Source organism: Chiloscyllium plagiosum, chromosome 29 (assembly GCF_004010195.1).
Source record: "Chiloscyllium plagiosum isolate BGI_BamShark_2017 chromosome 29, ASM401019v2, whole genome shotgun sequence".
In the NCBI taxonomy this organism is placed as follows: Eukaryota; Metazoa; Chordata; class Chondrichthyes; order Orectolobiformes; family Hemiscylliidae; genus Chiloscyllium; species Chiloscyllium plagiosum.
The window spans coordinates 16,594,465-16,618,915 of record NC_057738.1 but is presented as its reverse complement, the minus strand read 5'-3'; the positions used below and the strand labels follow the sequence as shown (position 1 = coordinate 16,618,915).

The following is a 24,451-nucleotide window of genomic DNA, read 5'->3' as shown; positions in this document are numbered from 1 at the left end:
TCCAAATTAATCCTTTTGAAAGGTATGCACCTTGAAACACTTTGTGGTGGTGTTCAACGTGCAACCTTAGAGACATTGACATGGACGCACTATATGAAGAATTTGGTGTTGTGCTAAGAGTTATGCCCCCCCCCCCCCCCCAGAATGAGTCATGCCAGTCCAATCAGTAGAAGGACCTGAAACATTTCAGCAAAGCCCATTCACAAACATGAAGAAAATCACCTCCTGTTAATTCTACATAATCAGACAGTGGTCAGACAGAAGAAGTTTTCTGTATGATAACCACATCTTGAGAGAAATGAGAGAAATCTGCAGGATTTGGAAAATGTGAACAGAGAGCTGAGATCTACATCCATGTTTCAGAAGAGTGAAAAGATATGTATTCTCGAGTTCTTGGGAAACAGAAAATTATGAATGCCACCAGGAACACCCAAAGATATAATTAAAATCTGTAGGTTGCTCCTATGGTGAGAACATTGGCTTTAGATTGGTGATGTTATTGATAGTTCTTACATCTGAGTCGGGAGGTCAGGATTCAAGTCCAGACTGCTCCAGAGATGTGTAATAACATTTCTGAAAAGGTTAGAGAACATCTAATTGCAACAGCAGAAGCAGCACCCTGGCTCATTTTAACTATGTCAGCAGCACCCTCGGACAGCGGCTACTCTAGCTTTTAAATTGACAACTGCAGTCAGAGACACTCTGAAGGGAAATGAAACTGTCACATTAGCATTAGCTCCTGATCTTGAGGCACTGGTTGGGGCAAATTTAGAGAAGTTTTAGTTGAACATCTGGTGGTGTTTGGTGCTAACATTGCCATTCTTTTCCTTAACAACACAAAAGAAAACAAGAGCTAGGATCCTGTCAGATAAAATTGTATTAGCAGTCATAATCTTTTGAAGATCTTGCAGCAATTACCATTGATTAGTGGTCATTATCCTTTAATGAATTCCAGAAATCAATTCCATTCAACTAAGGACAAAATTAGGATTGTTAAACATGTATGTAGTGTGTTATTTACTTAATTCTTAGTGGACAGTGAATAGTTTTGCTAGTGCTATTTGTGTTATGTTGAATTAAAAAGCAATCTTACCCAGTAGAAAGGGACATTTTATTCGAGAATAGATTTCAAAAGTCTGAAAACTTTGCACTAAATATGATGAATGATGAGAACACACAAAATGTACAATCATTTAAAACGCATGCAGAAAATATTCAGGAAATCAGCTTGCTTGACTGTGTATGTAAAGCACTAAAGATATTTTATTTTGACTTCACAGAAATTCTTGTTGAGCTGATTCACCTGTAGATTGAATCTGAGAATCTTGCTTCTCCTCCCAATTGCTTTAGATGCAACATATTCGAGCTCCATTTAGTTGAACAGCTTCCTTTGAGCAGTACGTGATGTAAGTCTTACTTCCTTTTCTAACAACTGCAGTCAAAACCTTCATGCTATAACTGCTTCTTAAATTTCTGTGGTGGGACAAGAAATCAAACAGCCTTCGTTAACTGGACATGAAATTGTAAGTTACCAAGTGTGTGATGTGCTTCATCACAAAACAGTGCTGAATGCAGCCGGATTGGTAAAACCGTATCATTTTTGTACTACATTTTATTTGGACTTGGTGTGAGAAGACTGTTGACAGGATTTCCTGGTACAGTTATTTAACAGGCGTGTTTCATTTTCACCATTAAGACAAACTGTTTTAAGTGACAGAGAAAGGGTGGGGTTGATCCTGCTTTAGTAACACTGCATATAGCATTGAGAGTATAAAACAATTGTAAAAAATATAGAATATTTATTTTGGGAGCTTGAAGTGCACTATGTTAAATTAGAAATGACCAGGAACTAGAAATGAAAGTAACGTGGAAGAATGAGTATAAATAATTTGTCAGATCTCTAATGCTACGGTCAGTTTATGTTTGAAAGCGGGCTCTGTTTGTTGCTTTTCTTTTCAAAAATGGATTAAGATTTGCATTGGACGCTTGTGATTTTGTACTGGAATATTGGGCAAGTATAAGTTTAAGGCAGTGCTTCAGTTGAGTTATTCTGGTCAAGTCCCAAATCATGAGAGAAAAACATGGGTGTTATACTGAGAATAAATAATTGCAATTTGTTATTCATAACTGGGGAAAAAAAGCCTCTTGTTTAAATTAAAACCTATCTTCTCCAAAAGACTGATTATTTTGTGAACACGTGTGTATTGTCAATGTAACTTTTTTAGGTGGTATGCTATGCACATGTCTCTTTAGGGCTCAACGTATCCTTTCAATAACTTTAAGTACTATTTTTTAACTTTGTTGAGCAGCATTCTCCTGGTTTATTTCATAAACAGGGCCACATGCAACCCTGAAGAAGGGTCACTAGACCCGAAAAGTTAACTCTGTTTTCCCTGAGATGCTGCCAGACCTGCTGAGTTTTTACAGAGATTTCTGTTTTTATTTCTGATTTCCAGCATCCACAGTTCTTTGGGCTTTTGTTTTGACATTGGGAATCCTCTTTTTTTTTTAATTGGGACTGTAAATGTCTTCAGCATCAAACGCTAAAATTGTTATGGCAATAAGACAGAAACATTTTTCCAGATATCTTTATATCAACAATGCTGGAGACTTTGAAGTTCACTCTGGTGTACGTTGAGAAGGAAGCAGAAGATGTGCCCACAAGGTTCAGGTGCCCACAAGCATTGACCTCCCACATTAGATCTTGTGTAAAATTTGTAAGTGACTTCAGTAAAAATTTATAAGATTTATTTTAAAAATTGATTGATTTGGTGTGGACTTGGCTGAATACTAGGTGTAATTATTAACTTCCTGTGCAAACTTTGTTCCATTCTTGTGCAAATAAACTATTTAGGAACAAAATCAACCACGAAAATACAGACCATTCACGGTAGTTGTTAAAAAAAAAAGTGACATCTTTGGTAGTCAGGTGTTGTTAGCTTCTATCACTATCACGATGTGGCCACTTTTTAAAAAAAATTAATAATGATGCAAAATAAAATAAGGAAGTTGAAAACTACTGGAAAAATTTCTTTGTGTCAGCCTTCACAGAAGTTCCTGAAAAACTAATGTATCAAGGCAGAATCAAAGACTAGATCTCATTAAGCTTAAAAGTGAGGACAAGCTTTCAAAAAAATAGATGTGGGAAACTTACAACCTTTTGAAATGACAGGTTCCATTACAGGATTTTAAGGGAAGGTGATATAGCACTAGGTTAGGGATCTAGGATGAAACTTTATTGCTGGAACAGCACAGCAGGTCAGGCAGCATCCAGGGAACAGGAGATTCGACGTTTCGGGCACAGGCCCTTCTTCAGGAATCTCCTGTGAAAATGTCCTGTTCCCTGGATGCTGCCTGACCTGCTGTGCTGTTCCAGCAATAAAGTTTCAACTTTGATCTCCAGCATCTGCAGACCTCACTTTCTCCTAGGGATCTAGGAACCTGGGTTTGAATCCCACCATAGCAAATATGGAACTTGAATTTTAAAAGGATTGACATTTGAAGTCTAATGATGACCGCTATCAATTGTTGTTAAAAACACATCTGGCTCACAAAAGCATCCTAATGTCCTTTCGCGAAGGATATTGCACCCGGGCCAAATGTAACTCCATTCCCACAATAATACATTTGACTCTTAACTACCTGTGAAATGGCCTAGCAAGCCATCATAGTCTTATAAACTAATAGAAAGTCTGAAAAAAATGAATGCAATCGGATGGTCCACCTGGCATCGACCAAGGCACTGGAAACATAAAAGACAATCACAAACCTGTCAACCCTGCAAAATCCTCCTGAATAATATCTGGGGGTTAGTTCCAGAATTTGGAGCACTGTCCCAGTTGGGAGGGAGCTGCCCTGGGAGTCCTCAACATTAACTCTGGAACCCAAGAAGTGTCACAGCAGAAGGTCCAATATAGGCAAGGAAATCTTCTGCTGATTACCACATTGACCCCTCCTCCCCTGCCACTCAGCAAGTGAATCAGTACTCCTCCACATTGAACACCACTTGGAGGAAGCATTGAGGGTGGTAAAGGCACAGAATGTACTCTTGATGGGGGATTTCAACATACACCACAAGAGTGGGTTGGCAACAGCACTACTGGTCGAGCTGGTTGGGTCCTAAAGGACATAGCTGTAAGACTGTATCTGCAGAAGGTCGTGAGGGAACCAAAAAACGGAAAAACATACTTGACCTAATCCTTACCAATCTGCCAGCTGCAGATGCATCTGTCTGTGACAGTATCAGTAAGAGTGACCACAGCATAGTCCTTGTGAAGACAAAGTTCTACCTTCACATTGAGAATCCCCTCCATCATATTGTGTGGCATTATCACTGTGCTAAATGGGATAGACCTCAAATAGATCACCCAGGCCTACCTAAAAATGAAGTGTCAACCTGATGAAACTGCAAAACAAAACTACTTGTAAGCCAAACCATATAATTAGCAAATGTTAGACAGTGCTAAGCAATTTCACAAAGCAATGGATCAGATCTAGAGTCTGTAGTCTTGCTACATTCAGTTGTGAATGGTAGTGGAGAATTAAACAACTCACTGGAGGAGGTGGTTCCACAAACATCCACATCCTCGATGATGGAAGAGCCCAATGCATCAGTGCAAAACAAAAGGCTGAAGCATTCACAACAATCCCAACAAAGCGCGAAGTATCAAGTGGATGTTCCATTTCAGCCACCTTTACTTGTACCCAGCATCAGAGATACCAGTCTTTAGTCCATTTGATTCACTCTGTGTGAGATTAAGAAACAATTGTAAGCACTTGATACTCTAAAGGCTATGGGCCCTGACAACATTCTGGCAATGGTATTGAAGGTTTATGCTCCAGTACTTGCCACTGCCCTTCTGGCAGTGTTGGGTAGATGCCAAATTGGCATCCACCCAACAATATCAAAAGTCACCCAGACTTGTCCTGTACATAAAAAGCAGGACCAACCCAACCCAGTCATTTATTGCCCCATATGTCTACTCTCATTCATCAATAAAGTGATGGAAGGTGCCTTTAACAGTGCTATTGAGCAGCACCTGCTCAGCAATAACCTGCTCAGTGACGCCAAGTTTCGGTTCCACCAGAGCCACTCTGCTCCTGACTTCATTACAGCCTTGGTTCAAACATGGGAAAAAGAGCTGAATTCCAGAGATGAAGTGAGGGTAACTGCCTTTCACACTTGACTGAGTGTAGGGTCAATGAGCCCTAGCAAAACAGAACTCACTGGGAATCAGAGAGAAAGCTCTCTACTGGTTGGAGTCAGATGTGGCACAAAGAAACATGATTGTGGTTGTCGGAGGTCAGTTATCTCAGCTTCAGGACATCTCTGCAGGAATTACTCAAGTTCATGTCTCAGATATTTTCAGCTGCTTTTTCAATAACCTTCCCTCCATCATAAAGTCAAAAGTTGAGATGTTCGCTAATGATTGCGCAATGTTCCGTACCCTTTGTGACTCCTCAGACACTAAAGCTGTCCATGTAAAAGTGCAGCAAGACATGGATAATATCCAGGCTAGGGCCGATAAGTAACACTTGTGCTACACAAATGCCAGAAATGACCATCTCCAACAAGAGAGAATCTAACCATCACCGCTTGACATTCAGTGCCATCATCGTCACTATCAACATTCTGGGGGGTTATTATTGATGAGAAACTGAACTCGTCATACAAGTCCTGTGGCTACAAGAGCAGGTTAGAAACTAGGAATCCAGCAGCAAGTAACTCTATCAGACTCCCCAAAGCCATCTACATGTCAGGAGTGCGAGGGAATGCTCCCCACTTGCCTGGATGAGTGCAGCTCCAACAACACTCAAGAAGCTTGACACCATCCAGGACAAAGTAGTCTGCTTGATTGGCGCCACATCCATAACCTTAAGTCTTGTCGTTCTAACATTTTTAGTGCTGTTCACATTATTTTGCACTGTGAGGCTTGAATTCTCTACTTTTCAATTTTATTATTTCCCATTCTAGTTTTTTTTGCCCTTGTTTCCCATCCCTGCCATTTTAGTTTAAACCCTTTCCAACTGCACTCATGAATACTCCCCCAGACCAGCAATGTTTGGTTAGAACCCTGTGTTAACATTGCGTTAAATGTAAATAGCTTGATCTTTTTCTAATGGATCTTCATTTCTTATGCACAATGGACTCCAGTTTTATTGTTAAAATCCACGACATTGTGTTTTGGTGAAAGACCAGTTTCTTAAATAAATAAAAATGATGTTTAAGGCCGGATTCAGATGCATATAGCTGCATTTGTAGGGATTTGTAGAGAAAAGGTGCACTTAGATAGGGAAAGAAATAGATGGACCAGAAACAATTATGTTTGTCCACTAACCTGAGAAAAGTGTAGTTCTCTCAAGTACCTGCATTGTACTTGTATTCATTCTGGTGCATGTCCAGTGAATCCACAAATGTTAAATGATATTTGACTGACTGCAAGAAATGTGTGTATGAACAGATTTTCATGAAAGTGCATTTAAATCCTCAACTTGTCTGTTGTTACTAGGGCAATATCTGTGAAAATGTTCAGGGTGGCTTGCAATCACTTTTTAAATCATTTCAAAATTCCTGTATCCAATGTTTTTGAAGTGTAATAATCATTATGTTGGCAAAAATGATTGTCAATTTGTGGACAAGTGAGTGAATATAGAGTTCATGGATTGTCCTTCTGGCGGGATTGGTTGAAGGATGTTGCTCTGGATATTGCAACAACTTGATGTTCTTTATCATAAATTGCCACAGGGTTCTTTCTGCCCACCTGAACAAAGAGAGGTGAGGATGTGGCTTAAAGCTTTATGGCACTTGTGACAGTGCAGTAGTGGACTGCCTCTCTGATATGCGCAAGACCTACTCCAAGACTTGAATCTCATTCATAAGTGCTCCTGAATGAGATAAATGTGGAATGACACACATGTATTTATAAGATAATCCACTGTGTTGCATTGCAATTTTACTACTGGATTTTAGAAAATCCTGGCATGATTTGGCTCTGATTTCTACAAGATCAGAATGAGTAACTGATTTCCATTGCATAATGTGTGCTGACAAAATATATAATTCAGTGGATGGCACATAAAATAGATTTAACTTGGGGGAAAAAAGTATATGGTCATTCATTATCTCAGTGCCAAATTTGAAGCTCAGCTAGCCTCCTTATAGCAAAATCATTCATGGTGCTATGTAAATGCTCACCACTTCTGTGATGGACTGCAGCCTGGAATGGTGTTAACAATGGCCTGAAGATTGCATTGCTATTGGTGGCTATATTCTTTTCCTATTCACATGGGTTGGAGGATAAGATGCTGTCTCATTAGAATGGACCAAAAGTGCCCCCCAAATGTAAAATAAGTGTAGGTACTCTTACCCATTGCTTCTGGACATGCCACATGCTCCGTGTTTATTGGAGCGCTGTGGCGGGAGAGACAGGGAGGGTATTGAGGACTGAAGTCAAAGTAGACCCGATATCTCTCCTCTTAGATCTACCAAATTTGCCATCTTTAGACGGGCATGGGAAGAAACTATTTAATATTCTTGCATACTGTGCACGGAAGAATATTCTGATGACCTGGATGTCTGAGAACCCGCCGGGCTTGCTGGGATGGCGGAAATTAATTATGGAGCACATTCCCTTGGACTTTTTTACAAACATAGTGCACCACACAACAGACCTTTTTTATAAGACATGGCAGCCCTATTTGAGTTATTTGGAAACAGATTTATCAGTTGTCTTAACTAGGGCATTTGTTTAACCAGGATGGTTAGATTTGTCAAGCCCTGGGCCCTAGAGAGGGGGTCTCCTGAGTTAATACGGGTATGTATACAATGCCCCCGTTCCTCTGTTTAGGAGCTTTGCGCTGAGCATAGCTGTTCTGTATTCTGTGTTTTTTTTTGTTTGTTTTGCTTTTCTTTCTTTTTTTGGTGTTGCTTTGCACAGCGTTAGGGTTTGTTTTGTATTAGAGGGTAGGTTAACAGTTAGGAGACAGTAGTTGTATTGTTTTTGTGTTTGTTTTCTTTTTATTGTACAGATATTTGTTATTGTTGTATTCTTCAATAATTTTATATGTTTGTAAAGTTAAAAAAAATTTGTTAATAAATATATTTACAAAAAAAAGAATGGACCAAAAGTGCCACGTGAATCAAGTAGCTTTCTGGTTGAAAGAATGCTTTTCTGAAAATGTTAAACATTTTTTTCAGCTGGATCAACCTATTGAGTTCATTTTATTTGGGAAGACCAACAGATAAATTATTAACACCAATAATAATTGTGAATTTTTGAATTAACACACATGAAATCTAATAATTGCTTATCGTGTATACTAACAAACTGTTGAGATTGCTTGGAGAGCGTTGTAGGATATTGTTGAGTGTAAGTTCATTTTTGTAAATAACAATATATTGAACTAGCCATAGATGGATGTTAATAGATTAGAAATGTATTAATTAGTAAGCTCACTTACCTAACTAGATGATGAAATATTCATGCACAAAATACCATTGCTGACCAATTGCTTTACTTCCCCTGTCACTGCTTCAATCCAAATCAGATTGTTTAGCATGCCATTTATATCTGAGTAGAGCTTTCAACTCCTTATCCTTTTAATAATTTCCGTTCACCTTCACACTTTCACCGACCTTACTGATCTTTGCTTTGGACTCCCTTAACTGATTTATTGTTTATTCTTGATCATCTCCCATTCTCCACCCGCTATAAACTTCACCTGATCCAGAAGCTGTGATGTCCCTATTGCCACTGAAGTTGCGAAGATAAAAGGAAATGATTAACAGGATAGGAGGTTGAAAGCTCTATTCATCAATAAACAGGATGCTCTGTTGTCACTATTTGTCCACTGCTATCCCCTTCCACCTTTAATCGCTGTCCTCGAAGATCAGTACTGTCTCTTGGCCTTCTATCATCTCACAATTGAAGATCTCACCCTTGTGTTTAAAATCTTGTCATTGTTTTAGCCCTTTCTGGTCCTTCAAATTGCTCTGACCTGTAAGACCATTCCCCTATGTGAAATTTCTAATCCCCATTTCTGACATTTTGCACATCCTTTTTTCTGCAGTTGGTGACCATGTATTCAGTAGGCTATGCCTCTGCTTTGGAATTCCATTCTTTAACACGTGCCTCGAAACCAAACTCTCTGAACAACCTCTTTGCACAGATATATATTTCTTCTGATTATGCTTTTGTAAAGTACCTTTGTATTTTTTTTTGTACCATAAGGCACTATTTACACAACACGTGGTTAAGACTATTTGGATGCCTGTATCATATGAATGAGATGAAATATAATTCTTAATCCATACTGTGTGTCATGACAATGTAACATTTAGAAGCTTCATGAATAGCATTGTAGAGGATATTTCAGATGATTTGTCCAGAATTAATAATAGGAAATGCAAAGCAAGTCCGTCAGAGTAAGATTCCTTCAGATTGGACAAACTGTTTTGATGAATAATCTATACTCCAAATATTAATATCTTTTCTCTGCCACTGGATCTGCAGCAAATTTCAGCTTGGATTTTTTTGTGCCAAGCACAGGACATGTGCTAGAAACACACACAGTCTGGCAACATCTGTGGAGAAAGGAACAAAGTTAATCTTTCCAGCCTGGTATGACTCTTCAGAGCTCCAGTTAACTCTGCTTCTGTCTCGACAGATGCTGCCAGACTTGCTGAGTTTCTCTAACATTCTCTGCTTGTTGCAGATTTCCAGCATCGGCAGTACTTTGTCTTTATTTGAGTGTTTTCACGAAGTATCGACTAAAACGGAAAACAGTTGTTCATTGCTGACTCAGATGATTGTATCTTCATGTCCCACCAAAGAAATTTGGATCAAATAGGCTAACCTGATGTTTCATTGCAGTACGAAGGGGAATTCTGTACGGTTAAAGGTCTTTCAAATGAGATGCTAAATAGAGGTCTAGTTTGCTTTGTAAGGCAGGCATGTTCAATTCTATGGTAGTAGGCAGCCAAGGAGTTCATGTTCTGGTACATCCATGCAGCATAAATCTTTCACCATTATGTCTTTGGGGTGCGGGATATTGAAGTCTGAAGTGGGAAATGAGTCACATGTTAACAGAAGTCAATGGAGAACGGCAAAGATGAAAACATTAATCAGTGAAAGGGGTTCAGAACAGTTGTACCCAGGCAGTGGAACAGGCAACCAAAGGAGCTGCAGGCAGTCACTTGGAGGTTTGGTTAAGTGGATCCTGTTGCTCCTTCACTTGGGATTTGGATGCACACGAGACCAGATATCATGTTGAAAGACTAAGGAGTAAATTTTCAGTGTAATTGTTGAGCTGCAACTCACAACTTTATTGAGTTGGTTGAACAGTTATAGAGTCTTAGAGATGTACAGCATGGAAACAGACCCTTTGGTTCAATTTGTCCATGCTGACCAGATATCCCAACCCAATCTAGTCCTATTTGCCAGCACTTAGTCCATATCCCTGTAAATCCTTCCTGTTCATATACCCATCCAGATGCCTTTTAAATGTTGCAATTGTACTAGCCTCCACCACTTCCTCTGGCAGCCCATTCCATACATGTATCACTCCCTGCATGAAAAAGTTGCCCCTTAGAGCCCTTTTAACTCTTTCCCCTCTCTCCCTAAACCTATGCCCCCCAGTTATATTAATGTTTGACAGACACTGAAGACAAAATTTTCCTGATTAGTGGGACAATAAATAAGAGCTGTCACTTCATCCAAGATTTGAATTCAATTCCAAACAACAGGGTGAAACTCTGCTGTTTTAAATTTCTAATCTCTAAATAACTTATAATGGACATAAAAATATCAACTAGTTAATATATTATCCTTCTATAATTGTCTCATTGATGTGATGAAATGGAGAAAATATTTAGTCTAATTCTACTGAACCTGATGTGGGAGTGTTGCTGGGCAATGAAATCTTAAGTGAAATGAATGAAAACCATTTGCAAACAGAACAGAAAATATGTTTAAATATTTTTTTTAAATTTAAAAATGTGGGTGGATAAATCAGACCTTTTGAGCAACCTGAACCTGTTATCTCACCACCGTATGTTTGGAGTCATTGCCTTTCAGAACAGTGAACAATGAAGGAAGTAATTGCCTCCAGCAATAAGGCAGTCTTTCCTTGAGCATTGCTGTATGAGACCCCACTAAGTTCTGAATATATTCTGTTCTAATGGAATTTATCACATGATATAAATTGCTTGGGTGACTGTGTGGACATTCTCCCCGTGTCTGCATGGGTTTTCTCCAGGTGCTCTGGCTTCTTCCCACAGTCCAATGATGTGCACTTTCAGTGGGTTGAGCCTTGCTAAATTGCCTTGTAGTATCCAGGGATGTGCAACTCAGAGGAAATGTGGAGTTACAGGGATAGGTTGGGGGAAGGGTCCAAGTGGGATGCTCTTTGAAGAGTTGGTGTAGATTTGATGGGCCAATTGGCCTTTATCTGCACTGTAAGGATTCTATGACTTTCTGATAAAAAAAAGAATGATGAATGGTAACTCCAGCAGCTGAAAGGCATTGTACATTGAGAAAAAACTTGGAAACATTTAGACATTTTCAGCAGAGGTGATATGAACTTGAGTTAATGAACAATATATTCAAATTGGAAGTTATTTACTCAAATTATTTCCAACATTAACAGATAAAGTAATCAATGCTATAACTTGAAAGAGATCAGGAGTGTATAAAATATTTTGGATGTTGGGTTAGATGAATGGGAATTGCAGCACAAAATTATTACTTTTCCCGAGATTTCTCTTGGGATTTTTGAGGGCCTTTATTTTCGGGGGCTACTTTGTTCCTCAGAGACTCCTTTTTCATTCTCGTGAACTCTTTATGACATGATTCAGTCTCCTGTAGTTCTTTGTGGTTGTATTGACATATGGGTTTTTGGACTCGCCCAGCAGCAGAGTTAGATGAATTCATAAATAGCCTCAATTAGTGTCAACCTTCCATTAAATTTAAAGCCACACCACAAGACCATTGGCATAAATTAGCAACAAATGTTTGTTTCAAAATAACTGACACACTCTTCTATGCACAAAATGTCATCATGCTAAGCATTCATTTCAGACTGACTCACAACTAACTCATTCCCATTGTGTATTCACAAAGCTGGAAGTTGTTAAACAGCAGTTGTTACTCCTTTTGCTGCATCTCAGATCTCAATCATTGATTTAAATTCAGTAATTGACACGATTAACATTACAATACCATCCATTTCATATTTCCTCATACAGTAGCTCCTGAACGTATACAGACTTCAGTTGGAAATACCACATTTATTTCCAAGTAATTCATTACCTCAAGCATTTCACATTTTTCTGATTTTTGATAGTTGTAACCCTTTCTTGACATGTTTAAATTTGTTCTTTATTTGCAACCTCTTTTTCGGTTTCCTCACTTTCTATCTCTCACCCTTTTTGTAACATCCCTTATACTTCCCTACAGCCTTCCCCTGTCTCAGACTTCCCCCAGTGCAGCTTCGCTTTACTCCTTCTGTTTCTCTCTCTCCCTTCCTCTTTTTACTTCTCTCTGTCGCCTTCTATGTCTGTCTCCTTCCTTTCACTTGCAGTCTATTCCTCTCTTTTTCCCAATGCCTCTCTCTCGCCCTTGTTACAGCCTCCCTGTCATGCCTTATCCCTCTAGCTGCGTCCTTGTTTTGGCTTACCCTCTCTTTCTCAGCCCCACTACAATCATCTCCTTCCCTTCCACTGTAATCTGAGATGGCTACCTTGGTCAACAGGTGTCTGCTTCCTGATCCCTGCTGCACCCCAACTCTTCCACCATTACATCAATGACTGCATTAGTGCAGCGTCCTGCACCCAGTAAACTGGAGCAATTCATCAACTTCGCCCACAACTTCCACCCCACTCTCAAGTTCACTTGGTCCATCTCGGACACCTCCCTCCCCTTTCTCGACCTCACCATTTCCATCTCTGGCAACAGTCTGCAGACAGACATCTACTACAAACCTACAGTCTCCCATAACTACCTGGACTACACCTCCTCCCACCCAGTATCCTGCAAAAATTCCAACCCATTCTCCCAATTCCTCTGTCTCCGCTGCATCTGCTTGGATGAGGAGACATTCCACTCATGAGTATCCCAGGCGTCCATCTATTTTGAGCAATGTGCTTTTCCTCCCTCCAACATCCTGATAGCCCTCCACCGCACCACCTCCATTCCCTGTTCCACTGCTGTAAATCCCCTCCCCCAGCCAACGCAAGAAGGACAGAGTTCCCCCTTGTCCTCAACTACCACCCCACTAGTCTCTGAATCCAACACATCATGCAGAAACAATTCCACCAACTCCAAGTAGCCCCTCCACCGAGAGCATCTCCTCCCCGCCCCCCCCACCCCCAAGTCTTCTGCAAGGCCAGTTCCCTCCAACAGTCCTTGGCTCATGCCACCCCTGCCACCGATCCCCCAGGTATCTTCCCCTGCAACTAGAAAAGATGCAAAACCTGCGGGTACAACCCACCCTCTTCACCTCCATCCAGGGCCCCAAATGGTCCTTCCAGGTGAGACAGAGGTTCACCTGCCTCACTTCCAAACTAGTTCACTGCATCAGGTACTCCCGGTGTGGTCTTCTCTACATCAGAGAGACCAAACGTAAGCTTAGGGAACGGCTCACCGAGCATAGCAACCGGGCCTGTAGGGGCCGACTGGACCTCCCAGTCACCACCCATTTCAAATCCCCCAACCAGTCCCTTTCTGACGTGACCATCCTTGGCCTCCTCCATTGCCAAAACAAACCACAGCACCTATTGGAGGAACAACAGCTTATCTTCCGCCTGGGCACCTTACAGCCCGGAGGACTCAACATTGAGTTCTCCAATTTCAAATAATCTCCCTGCCCTGCCCCGACTCCCTTCTCAGCTTCTCGCCCTCACTGCCACTGCTCCCTGTCACCAAGCAGATCCATTCCTCCCATTGACCAATCAGGTTGTACCCTTTACCTGTCTTCACCTATCTCCACTTCACCACTATGCCCCCACCTCTCTCTTTATCTGCAGCCTCCCCCACAACCACCCGCAGTCCTGAAGAAGGCTTACACCCAAAACGTTGACTTCTACACCTCCTTATGCTGCCTGGCTTGCTGTGTTCTTCCAGCCCCCTGCCTGAATACTCCTGATCTATCCAGGCTCAACAAGAAGACAGCTGGCTCTTCGTGCTCCCTGGGGACTGCCTCACTGTTAGCAATGACTTACTGAGCTGTTCACTGCTCCTCAAAACACAGGTTGTATCTCTCCTGGGTTTGTTGATTCAGTTCACTAGTGAACCTGTTGGCAGTAAGCGATCGAAGGAGGTGCAGTTCCTCACCGTTTCCTTCATGGGGCAACATTTCTCTTATTGGTCACCCTGAAAGTGAATTTTCCTGAGCAATTGGGAAGTTTCAGGCATACGTTCCACATTTGAGGCCTGGTGGAATTATCTTACAGTCATAGATTCATACAGCCATGGAAACAGACCCTTCAGTCCAAATTGTTCACACTGACTGGACAGCCCAATCTGACCTAGTCTCATTTGCCAGCATTTGGCTCATATCCCTGTAAACCCTTCCTATACATATCATCCAGATGGCTTTTAAAAGTTGTACTCCCCTCCAGCATTTCCCCTGGCAGTTTGTTTGGTAGACACACACACCGCCCTCTGCATGAAGAAGTTACCCCTAAAGTCCTTTTTTAAATCTTGCCCCTCTCACCTTAAACCTGTGCCCTCTAGTTTTTGATTACCCCACCAGATGAAAAAGACCTTGATTATTTACCCTATCCATATGCCTCATGGTTTTATAAACCTCTATAAGGTCAACCCTCGGCCTCTGGTGCTGCAGGGAAAACAGCCCCAGCCTATTCAGCCATATCTCAAACCCTCCAGTTCTGGCAACATCCTTGCAAATCTTTTCTGCATCCTTTCAAAATCCTTCCATAGAAGGGCGACCAGAATTTTACGCAGCGTTCTAAAGGTAGCCTAACCAGTGTCCTGTACAGCCACAACAATAGGAAGGGTTTGGAGGCATATGGGCTGGGTGCTGGCACGTGGGACTAGATTGGGTTGGGATATCTGGTCGGCATGGACGGGTTGGATCGAAGGGTCTGTTTCCATGCTGTACATCTCTATGACTTCCCAACTCTTGTTGGGCCGAATGACCTGTTTCCACACTGTAGATAATTTAATCTAATCAAATCTAATCTTAAACTCATCGATTAGCCAAATGTATTTTTGTGTTTAACTTTCTTGTTATCTTGCACTTCACTTTTGGAAAGATAAATTGGCTCTTGATTATCAGAATGCTGCAGGATCTTGGAGGTTAAGTTATTTGGACAGTCTCATAAATCTGACTTGATTGAATTTGGTATGATTTGATTGAATTGTTCAAGGTCATCCAAAGACGTGGATGTGGGTAGGGACATTTGGATAAGTTCATGAATAGAAAGGTTTGCAAGGATACGAACCAGGAACAGGCAGGTGGGGCTAGTTTAGTTTGGGATTACGTTCAGCATTAACTGTTTGGACCAAAGTGTCTGTGCTGGATGACTCCATGACTGTTGGCTTAGGTGGATTGGCCATACTAAATTGCCCCATAGTATAGGATGTGCAGGCTAGGTGGTTTAGCCTTGATGAATGAGGGTTTAAAGGGTTAGGGTCTGGGTGGGATGCTCTTCAGAGGGTCAGTGCAGACTCGATGGGCTAATTGGTCTCTTTCTGCGCTGTAAAGGATTCTGCGTTAAAAATATTCAATGAGGTAAATATGGAGAAACTATTCCTACAGGTGGATGACTCAAGATGAACTGACAGAATCTAAAATTAGAGCTAAACCATTCATATGTGGGTTAGAAAGCACATTATAAAACAAAATGCGATAGGAATATTGAATTTGTAGCAAAAGGTTGTTGATGCCAGGATAACTTGAAGCTTTTTAAAAATATTTTTGTTTGGTAAGATTATGAAGAGATCTATAACATAAGGGAGTTAAATCAAGTATTGGTGTTGATCAGTTTCATCATTAACCCTCATCACAACTTACTATTGTCTTTTAACCTATAATTTTCATTAAATGATTTAACTTATTTATGTTCAAATGATAATCTTCATGTTACAAAATAAATATTCAATACATATTTGCCTACTAGAAACAAAGTGAACAGAATTAGCAAATTAACTGAGTTGGTTAGCTTTAAGGGCTAAGTAATCTACTCTTATTTCAGTTTGAGTATGATTATTCTTTCAAGTGGTCATGACCATAATCTTAAACCTTCATGAAGACCAGTCTTTTAGGTTTAATGTTATTGAGCCATTCCATTGTGTAATGAAGCATTTCACAAGTTTACATTAGACTTAATAAGAGTAAGTTGTTGTTCTCTAATGTGTAGGAACCTCAGACAACTAATGCACTCACTATTAATTGAAATGGGCTGTAGATTTGACAAAAAAAAATGACAGTTAATGCCAACTGGACTTCATTGTGGACTAAGTTCCGGTGAATATAATAGAAATTTGTCAGGAAACTTAACTGACAATAGATTTATACAAATGTACTCAAACTAAAGACCCAATACGATTTTGTGCACTTAAATAAATAATTATAGAGATATTTTCATGAATCATTTTAATCACACAATTGGTTAATTGGATAATTGCTTTGAACATTACATCAAAAAAAGTTCAACCTGAAAGTTTCATTTTAAATTCTACAGCCAGTGTTTATTTGCCATCACAAGCCATTCCTCTGAAGCTAGTTAAAAAGAGGTAGCTTTTAATTCTCTGTGTTTTTATACATCCTAATCTTCAGAGTTTTGCAGAGGTGTATAAATATAGCCTGGCATTTCACCACTTCTGTTTAACAGCAGCTTCTCCTTTAACACATTAATTATGCCTGTTTCCATGCCATCTCTCTCCACCTAGGGTGTGCATGTTCATTGTAGGGTGAATCGAATCCAGATTTACTTTTGAATCTTCTTCCCTAAGGGAATACAGAGCTGTTAGGGCAGGGAGCCAGAATTCCATACAGAAACCCAAATTAAAATTTCAAACCTGCTAATCTACGAAGGTGTAATGAGGCATAGATGGAGACGTGGGAGGTTTAATTGGTGTTATCAGGGGGACTGCATGCAAAGGCAGACAATCTAGCCTTCAGGAGTATTATGCAATTTTCTTGAGAAGATTATAATGCTTATCACAAAAGTATTAGTGTATTTACCTCCACTTCCATTGGTTTTTGTGGTTGGGATGTGTTGCTCAGACTCTGATACAGCCTAGACTTCAGGCTGTTTCCTGACAGCACATTTTAACTCTCAGTCATTAGTCTGTCGTAAAATGTGGGAAATATAAACAAGGAAGTCTGTCAGGACTGCAGTACAGATCTTTGGTTTAAAGCTTTACATGCAGTTACGCACTTTGCTGGTGATTTGAGAGTAGTCTAATAGGGTGGTAATTGTCTGAATTTAAGAACAGGTCCTTTTCCACATTGCTAGGTCGGTGCTGGTGTTGTATCTGTACTGGAACAGCTTTACCCAGGGCGCAACTCATTCTGGAGCATGTCTTTAGTACTATTGTCAGAATGTTGTCAGCGCCTGTAGCTTTGGCATGTAGTTATCAATTAGTCAACCAGGGAGCTTAACCCAATAACCTATGGTGTTTAATTTAAAAACGAACATGTGTGCAGATTAATGTTCTTTCAAAAATTTCTTCATATTGGGTGATTTATAATTATTTTGTGTCAATGGCAGCTTAAATTTGATTTTGGAAATGAGAAACCTGTTTGAACTTTGTGTAGTTGTGAATGGTCTGTTTATTTCATGGTAGTCAATCCAGATTCCTGAGCAGCTCCATGGATGTACACCTGAGAGGATGCACTCTCTGTCTCCCACTTTTCTGATACTCTCTCTGACATCACATGCGTCCCACTTTATTTTGACTGACACATGCCTATTCTACCTCTCCTACCAGTTTGGCCTTTCCCTCCCACATCTGGTCAGTTTGTTGCTTGTTTGTGACACAAGAATGCACATGTTTAGGAGAGTACGTGCAGGATGGAAAGAAAGGGATCTTCTGATGCACTAGTAGTGTCCCTGCCTCAGAACCAGAAGGCCTAGGTTCAAGGCCCACCTACTACAGAGATAGGTAACAACATCTCTGAACAAAATCACGAGAAAATATCTGGAATATGAAAGGATTGGCTCCTTGTGGCACAGTGATAGTATCTCTGCCTCTGAGCCAAGAGGCCTTAAATTCAAGGCCCACAAGATCAAGAAGTGTATCATAAAATCTCTGAAAAGGTTGATTGGAAAATATCTGAACTATGAAAGGAGCAGGGAGGGTGTGCTTGTCCTTACGAGCTGTTACTGTGCAGTCATAATGTCCCTATTTCTGAGCCAAGTTCAAGTTCACCTGATCTAGAGGTGTGTCATAACATCTCTGATTCAAAATATCTAAACATCCATTCATCTTGCCAAACTGAGAACTGTAGTTCACAGAATCTGGTATCTCATCAATTATCAGATAACCTATGGACTCCAGTTTGGTGATTGTAACTGTCATTTCTTGCTCAGTCGTTGCCGGTGTCCTATGCATATAATCAATAACCAAATCTGCATCATAAATGTGCCTATCATAAAGTATTAGGTGTTTCTTCAGACGGTGTCCATGGATTGATTTCACTGTAGGCTGTGAGTGTTTCTCTGGTCACCATTAGTGGTTGTGTCCATTGAGCTTGTGAAATTCAGTTATCATGGGCCATTTGGTTGACATCTAGGCTATTGAAAGCTATTGACTAAGGAGTGTTTGTGTTGCATTCCAGTCCACTGGCACTCAGACACTATGTAGATCCCATCACTTTTATCCTACTCAGCCTTTTCACACCCTTTACAGGTTAGCTGGCTGTCAGGGAATTTTCGAGTCTGTCTTTTCCTCCCAAATACCTTGAACTATAAAACCCAGACTGTTCTTGCCTTCTGAAGCACAGTCTGTCCTGGAGCTGAGAGGTCTTGTTGAGTTCCTTGGTCCTCTAGTGTAGTGCATTTGCTCTTCCCGCCACTCTGACCAATCTGTTCCAATCGCAGATTCCCTGTCTCCTGTTCTTGCCACTTCCTCATTCACCAACATTCTCCCTCCTTTGGTTACTGCTCCTCTAGTCATAACAGTACCTCATTCCCAGCTTTTCCATGTTATGCTTGCCCATCCATCCCTTCTTTGCCAACACACACCCCCCGTCCCACCCACTACCATAATTGTACTTGAATGCAATGTTGTGAGCTCGCTCTTTAATACAATGCAAGATATATTTCAGACTGCTGCACAGCCATGCAAACAATGTAGTGAGAATGCCTGAGAGCACTGTTCCTTCTCTGACAGTTATTTCATAACTCTCATGACGTGATTCTGTGAGGGCATTGCATGGCTGTAATGCAATCTAAATAGCGTCCCTCCACACACTGAGCTTATTATTCACAAAGTATATCTGTAATAGAAATTGCAAGAGTGGCTTTCCAATGAAATAGTTGACCTCCAGTGGCAGGTGGGCTAGAAACCGGAGTGGGGGGGGGGGGGTGAGAATTTCTTTTCACACAGCATTTTGTTATAATTTGGAATGTATTGCCTGTAAAGGTGGTGAAGCAGAATAAGTATTACTGTTCAAAAGGCAATTGCACAAATACTTAGCAGAGAGAAAAATTGCAGAGTGATGACAAAAAACAGAGGAATCGGACTTGGATGATCCTTCTAAAGAGGAACAGGAAGGACAGGAATAAGGGGCTAATTGTTCTCCAATTGTATTGCATGATTCTGTTTTTTAACCCTGTACAGAGTCTGGTAGAAATATCCCTCCATTTTTATGCAACAGAGTAATTTGAACAGTTTTACAATAGCCTTGATTCCAAAGGTTGGCTGACGCTTATGTTTGGATTTTATAGCATTTGTGAAGAGGAGGGACCTTAAAATTGCATACAAGGTCTAATGCCTGTCCCACTCCACACTAATTTTAACCAGTAGTGGAGAGTAGTGTTCTGTTTGTAGGACAGTTGAGTGGTTGTGTTGACCCTCAGGACAAGATGGTGGGGCCACCAGCTGGGCCACCCTTTATATCAATGGGGTGGGGTGCCCACTTTGGGAGGTAAGGTGCTCCTAGTAAAATACAAACAGTGGCATGAAGAGGCACTTGGGTGACAATTAATGTTTTATATCTCTGAGTTGCCAGTCATTGTTGTTTCCAGTGACATATAGGTTTGGTTAACCAGTTAAACACACAAGGACGATGGACACTACAAAACCGCCTGACAGAAATGCAGACTCAGTCAGTGTTCAAAGTAGAAAGGGCAAACCAAAGCATAAACTGACTGTTGTCAAGCTCATTCTTTAGTCATAGTACAAGCCACATCCAAATTAATGATCTTCTGAAGCAAAACATTAACACATTTTTAAGACAGCGAGACAGTGATTATTTTTAGTCCAGCCATGTATCAAACACTGAATTTTTATTTCCTCTTGTTCTGCTTTCTGTTGCTTCATTTCAGTGACTGATGTGTTTGCTGCATAAGTCTTTAACCTAGCAAAACTAGCGTTAAATTCCTTCAGATTCTTACTTGGTAGTTCAGCATTGAAGTCATTTCATAAAGAATCTGGTGTTGCTGCACACAAATTTCTTAGAGCAATCATTTTATTTGTTGACTTGACTGCTTAAATCAGAAGAACAGTCTCAGCTTGAAACTGCTGCACTTAAAACATTGATTCAGAAGCTGTTCATATCAAACAAGTTGCCATTTTCGCTGGCATGTTGGGATCTGAGACTAGCCTTTGTACTGCTCACACAGATTCCTGAAGGTAAATTGGAATGAATACTTTGAGACTCAAAGGATTCAGGCAAAGTGCTGTTTGTTTAGCATTGTGGTGACACTTGCATTATTTCTTTCATCCAAGGCAAGGCTACCCTTCAGCCTGACATTTATTCCCTTTCTGCAGATGCTATTTTATATCATTTATTGAGGCTGTTGTACTATCTTCTCCAAATACCTATTTTTTTATGGACTAGATAGTTGTTGATAGTGGGTCGGGGCAAATAGATCATGTCAGTCATGTTTCATGCATCCACTTGCATACTTGCCATTAGATTTCAGCAGATAATAATCAGGAATGAGATTACTCAGCCTGTGGATGCTGAAACAAAGGTTTAACGTTTTAGTTTCACAGTTTGGATCATGAGTGGCTTGGTTCCACACACATTTACCACTTCTACTCACTGAACTCCCTGCAAGGCATGCCTCGTATTATGATTCCAACTGGCAATGGTCCAGATTTGCTGGTTAGGGGCAACTTTTAAATAATAGTGTTGAGTTTATTCCTCAACCATCATCTTTCAATTCATTTTGCACTGCAAATTGTTGAAAATGTGAAAGCAGGAAGACATTTAGTGACTCAGTGATTGACTGGACCAACAACCTGTTGAAGATTCGAAAAGAAATGTCAAGTTAAATTAGATGGGTAAAATCAAATAAGAGGGAGACAAAGATTGCATGATAATAGACAATAGGTGCAGGAGTAGGCCATTCTGCCCTTCGAGCCTGCACCACCATTCACTATGATCATGGCTGATCATCCTCAATCAGTATCCTGTTCCTGCCTTATCCCCATAACCCTTGATTCCACTATCCTTGAGAGGTCTATCCAACTCTTTCTTAAACGAATCCAAAGACTGGGCCTCCACTGCCTTCTGGGGCAGAGCATTCCACACACCCACCACTCTCTGGGCGAAGAAGTTTCTCCTCATCTCTGTCCTAAATGGCCTACCCCTTATTTTTAAGCTGTGTTCTCCGGTTCGGGACTCACCCATCAGCGGAAACATGTTTCCTGTCTCCAGAGTGTCCAATCCTTTAATAACTAAGAGAAAACATTGACTTCAGCAATGTGTCTTTATGGTTTCACTTTTGCCTTGTGAATGTCACCACCGTTTGAGAGCATGCACAGCAGGTTTGCTGAGCAGGTTGCAGAACCTTTTTAAAGTTGTTCTCTTATCAGTGCAGCAGTCTAGATTACAAAACATTTATAACCTCAGACTGTGTTTGTTTAATTAAAATTGCAAATATATCATGTAGCAAATATGATGACTATACCTGTAGTGAGCATTTAAATACTACTGGACAGCACTGTTTTGCCTGCTGTACATGTTGACAGTAAAAGCAGCTAAAAATAACCCCCCACTTTCTGACTACCTCCTGGAGTCACACTAACGACTGATTGAAGTCTCTTATCAGCTGTCTGATAGTCCATAACTACAGGAATTTGGAGATAGAAGGGAGCTCCATTCTCTTATTAAAGTGAATTGAAATCTGGTCCTTTTTGAGGAAGGTCAATACAAGGTTAAATACACAATCACAAACATTTTGTTTTGCAGTGGAATTGAATTGCGCATAATAGCACACCTCGTGTTATAAATACACTTTTATGATTGACTTCAATAGAACAGTAAACAGAAAATAGAGAACTTGCTATGTACCTTCATGAAAACCAAACAAAAAAATCTATTAAGCCACATTTCAGTCTTGCATCTGATTTACGCAGCACCGTGATCAGCTGGGATCATAATGCAAGCAATTTACTTTAAGCCTGTTTTGGTGAATTTTCTTAGCTTGCTTGTTAATTTTGTTATTGAATAAATAGAGTAGAAACTATTAAATCACAGTTGGAAGTTTTTTCCAGCTTAGTTTTTTTTCTGTGGCAATTGGTTTTTCCCTCTAAAGGATTGAATCTGCATTGGGTGTCTGGTCACCGCCTTCTTTTCATGGGTTCCCAATTGAGATTTCTCCCCTTGGCTGCTAGTGGACTTTTATTGCTCTCACAGCTGTTCTTTTTATTAAGTAAAGCTCGATTTCCTTGCTAATAGCTGTAAAAAGATCTTTTTTTCAGACTTGAATTATTTTTGGTGGCTTCTTGGAGCATAAGAACAGGAGCAGGACGTTTAGACCCTTGAGCCTGTTCCATCATTCATTGAGATCTTGACTGTCTGATCTGGAGCCGAACGTCATATGCCTATCTTTGGCTCACAACCCTTAATATCTTTGCTTAACAAAAACGAATGTATCTCAGACTTAAAATGAATAACAACTGGTACCATTTGTGGAAGAGAGTTCCAAACATCTGCTACTCTTTAGGTATAGAAATACTTCCTAACATCTCTCCTGAATAGTTTGGCCCTAATCCTCAGACTGCACTCCCAGTTCTAGAATTCTCAACCACAGGAAATAATTTATTTTTATTTTCTGTCTTTTCTCGAATACTTTGATTAAATCACCCCGTATCCTCCTCAACTTATGACAAAACTGCCCTATTTTGTGTAATCTCTCCTCAATTGTTTTATGTGATGTATCATTGTCACATGTATCACAATACAGTGAAAAGAATTGTTGTGCATGCTAACCAGACAAATCATACCTTACATAAGTACATCAGGGTAACAGCACAGAATCAGATAAGTTAATCGTTGTTTTAAGCATGGCCGACACAGAATCTGTAGTAGTGAGTAGAGTGGGTTCTTTCTTGATTATATGCTTTTGGAGATATGTCTCTTGATTAAACTTAAAATATAAGCCATATCTATTAATTTATTCTGGGGCAGTGTTTGTAGAGGAATAAGACGGTGTTATTTTATGGGTCTGCAGATTGTGAAGGAGCAAAAATGGCCTTTAATAGAGTGATATGTGCTTCTTGTCAGTCGAAAGAGAGTTTAAGGGTTACTGCGGATTATATCTGCCATAAATGCTGTTGGCTGTGAATCTTAATAGATCGAATGGATCGGTTGGAGAGACAGTTAGAAGCAATGAGGAGTTTGCAACAGCAACAGTATGTGATGGATGGCAGTTATAGGAAGGGGGCGGAAAGTCTCAGATACAGTCACATAGCTGGGTTAATTCCAGGAAAGGTAAGAGAGGTAGGCAGCTAGTGCAGGAGTCTTTTGTGGATATACCCATTTCAAACAGGTATGCTGTTTTGGAAAATGTAGGGGGTGATGGATTCTCAGGGGAACATAGCACGACCAGCCAAGTTTCTGGTATTGAGACTGGCTCTAATGCAACGAGGGGTATGTTGGGTTCCAAGAGATCAATTGTGTTAGGGGATTCTCTAGTCCGAGGTACAGATAGACGTTTCTGTGGCCAGCAGAGAAAAAGCAGAATGGTGTGTTGCTTCCCTGGTGCCAGGATCAAGGATGTCTCGGAGAGGGTGCAGAATGTTCTCACGGGGGAGAGGGGCCAGCAAGACGTCATTGTCCACATTGGAACCAACAACATAGAAAGGGGAAAGGTTGAGATTCTGAAGGGAGATTACAGAGGGTTAGGCAGAAATTTAAAAAGGAGGTCCTCGAGAGTAGTTATATCTGGATTACTCCCGGTGCTACGAGCTAGTGAGGGCAGGAATAGGAGGATAGAGCAGATGAATGCATGGCTGAGGAGCTGGTG

At 40.5% G+C, this 24,451-nt stretch overlaps 1 protein-coding gene across 7 annotated transcripts in view; it reads left to right on the top strand.

Annotated features, from left to right (window-relative positions):
• The window catches only part of elmo1 (engulfment and cell motility 1 (ced-12 homolog, C. elegans)), a 277,185-nt gene that overhangs the window by 21,436 nt on the left and 231,298 nt on the right, over nucleotides 1-24,451 (top strand). For 6 of the 7 annotated variants that reach the window (XM_043719203.1, XM_043719204.1, XM_043719200.1 and 3 more), the window contains one exon: nucleotides 1,281-1,406. The gene's annotated coding sequence lies outside the window, so the exon portion shown is untranslated. Of the gene's footprint in view, nucleotides 1-1,280; nucleotides 1,407-1,427; nucleotides 1,524-24,451 lie in introns of those variants that run through there. The other variant, XM_043719202.1, reaches the window with a different exon arrangement.